This window comes from Gorilla gorilla, chromosome 4, assembly GCF_029281585.2.
Source record: "Gorilla gorilla gorilla isolate KB3781 chromosome 4, NHGRI_mGorGor1-v2.1_pri, whole genome shotgun sequence".
Lineage (NCBI taxonomy): Eukaryota > Metazoa > Chordata > Mammalia > Primates > Hominidae > Gorilla > Gorilla gorilla.
Genome location: NC_073228.2, coordinates 168,296,929 through 168,300,320, shown reverse-complemented (window position 1 = coordinate 168,300,320; position 3,392 = coordinate 168,296,929).

Here is a 3,392-nt window from a genome sequence, read left to right as displayed (position 1 = left end):
TAATATATGTCTGACTTATTCCAAAGTACATAAATCAGATCAATGTAGTAGAGGAATTGTAAAAGTATGTGTAAATCCTACATTTTACATAAACTTTCCTACATTTATTAAGTATCATTCTGCTAGATTGAATTGTTCCTTATGACAAATATGACCTGGATAAATAAGGAAGACATAATTCTTTTTTTTTTTGCTGGGGGGGGGGTGGTTGGTGGGGGGAACGGAGTCTCCCTCTATCGCCCAGGCTGGAGTGCAGTGGCCTGATCTCGGCTCACTGCAAGCTCTGCCTCCCGGGTTCACACCATTCTCCTGCCTCAGCCTCTGAGAAGCTGGGACTACAGATGCCCGCCACCACGCCCAGCTAATTTTTTGTATTTTTAGTAGAGACGGGGTTTCACAGTGTTAGCCAGAATGGTCTCCATCTCCCGACCTCGTGGCCCGCCCGCCTCGGCCTCCCGAAGTGCTGGGATTACAGGCATGAGCCACCACACCCGGCCCAGGAAGATATAATTCTAAAATCTTTAGAAATAATTTTAAATGTTGAGAGAAAAGGTAGGCATTGTTCTGTGGCAATCGTAAGAATGATGGAAAGCAAGATGATAAGAAAAGAATACAGGACTTGACAGAAGGTGAGACTTTTGTCAAGAATGTTAGTTAAGAGCATGGGGTTTAAAATTAAATGGATTAGTTCTACATTTTTATGGCTATGTCACTAGAGCAAATTAAAGTCTCTGAGCCTCAATTTCAGTATCTGTCAAATGGAGGTAACTGTTCACAATTTTTAGAAGGTTTATATCAGGTACGTTTGTAAGACAGTTAGAATTTCTAATTCATAAATACTCTAAAATGCTAGGTTTTATTTTTCTTAAACATTGTTGAATAAGGAAATCTATATTAACCTTAGATTTTTTAAAGCATGCATATAAAGAACAAAGACAAATAGAAGTTTTGAGTTACGAATAAATTCAGGAAAGCTGAAATTCAAAGACCTGATGTTTATAAGGACACAAGGACAAACAAAAGATCTTTCAAGGTTTTTACATTTACAAGAAGAAAACAAAAAAGTGCTTGAGGTTAACAAGCTACGTTTTTTTATCCCTTCAAAAGCATAGCATCTCAAGAGTGGAACAAACACTTGACAGAAGTGGTTGAGGCACCATGCAGGTAAAGTGGTTGGGGAGAAACATTCTGCCCTGAATAAATGGCTTTGTGGCCAGGCTTTGGTTGTCTAAGTTCCAAAGTGAGAAAACTTACCAATGAGATTGAAAACTTGATATTGAATTAATCAAAGAGAATAAAGGACCAATAGGAGAGGCACAAGAAAGTTGAGAAGAAAAAGGTAGCTCTCATTTTCAAAAGAAGAATCTTGATAACTATAGACTGGAACATAACCTTTAGCATTCAAAAGATTCACAACAGGTTACCCTAGCTCCTCAATGGGACATCAGTCTTAGAAATGCTGTTGCATTAAATATATACATCAATTTTTAGAAGCAATCTGGTTTCAGAAATAAGACAGTGTGTGCAAGCAAGAGAAGTGTCTTAGGCTAAACACACATGAGTTGACTAGAACAAGATTGGAAACTATGAATAAACATGATCATTATGCTGAAGTCCAGGTGTGTTCATTCAAGCCTTTAATTATATCCTTTTGGACTAGGTTTTAGAAACAGGGTGGGTGAAATGTGTTTTTGTAAATTTAGTGGGTTGTTATCTTACTTGAGCTAAGTGAGAAGTGTGTGTGTTACTCAAGAATTGTGTTCTTAAAGCATTAGAACTTTGACGCAAGTCTTACTATAAATTTTAGCAATGGATAGAATGATCAGAAGAGACTATTTTCAAATTACAGATAAATAAAATCATAATGATTAGGCATATGGATTTTGAAATTGTTAGACTTGGAAGAGAGTTCTGGCTTCGCCATTTATCAGATGTGTAGCTTTAGTCAAGTGATTTAAACTATTCTAAACCTCAATTTCCTCATCTATAAAACTATAATTTGGAAAAGGCCATCTACCCATTGTATGGATGATGTGGGATAACTGACATAAATGAACCTAGCATATAGTATATGCCCATCAGGATGGAGATAGTTACAATGCTGGTGTTCCAAATAAAATTGCCTCTCACAACCAGAGAGCATTTCAATAAAGTTAAATAGCTTACAGAAATGGGTAAATCAAATCAAACAAGATTAAAATGAATCGCAATATGCCATTTGAGCAAAAGTGTAAGAGAACAAGTAATATTTTTATACAGGAATAGAATTAAAAAGGCAGATAATTAGAGGCAGATATGTAAGTGTTTGAACCATTTAAGTAACTATGTTCAATATGAATCTATTAAAAAACATAAATCACTGAAAACATGTAACAAAATACCTAGCATTTTCTTTGACTACATCTGTGAAAATATGGAAAGTAATATAAAGAAGAGACCAGCTTCACTGTGCTCTGTACTGTCTAACAACGCTGAAAATCTTACATTATGAATGGAAGGCAGACAAATGGAAAAATATTCAAAGGAGAGTAATCAAAGCGTGGGGAAGCATGCCATCTGAATAATGGCTGGAAGAGAAGTGGTAGTTGTTTCCAGTTTGGGGCTATTATGATAAAACAGCTGCTGTGAATTTTTTATATAAATCATTTTCATAGACATATGTTTCCATTTATCTAAGGTAAATATCTAGAAGTAGAATTGTCCTATGGTAGGTGTACATTTAACTTCATTAGAAAATGCCAATTTTCCAGAGTGGTTGTACTATTTTACACTACTTTTTAATTGGTTATATATTTATTTCAATCTCATTCCTTGATGGAATTATGTCAACCTTTCCAGATTTCTGTCTTAGAAAAATATTGGAAGACTTAACCACTCTGCACTCATATGCAGTGACCAAAAATAAGCAGAATTGAATATCCATTACCCTTTTAGATGGTACAGGAACAGTGCAATTTCCCTCACACTTCACTCATCACTCCTGACTCACTCACTCATTTGGTACCAACTGATACGTATTAGCATGAGTTTGCATACCTTCATGTAATGGGAGACTGAAACAACCCCAGCCATTTAACTTGCTGACAGTAGGCCATTGTTGATGCTTGCATTTGAGTAAGAACATAAACTTCAAGGTGTGTATTTGTATTTATACTTTGTCATTGTTGTTGCTTTTTGTAAGTGCCATCTTGGAGATATTTGTGTTTTTCCTTTTGACTGCCTCCTCCTTCAGTTGCACCCAGAGGGTCGGAACAGAAGCAGCAGCAGGAATGTTGCTAGGCAAAAAGGTTCCGATGACAATGATGGAGATTGCAAATTATGATTAGTGCAAACCCAGGATGTGTCATCAGCTTAGGATTCTGTTATTTACTTAATTTGAGCCTAATGATATG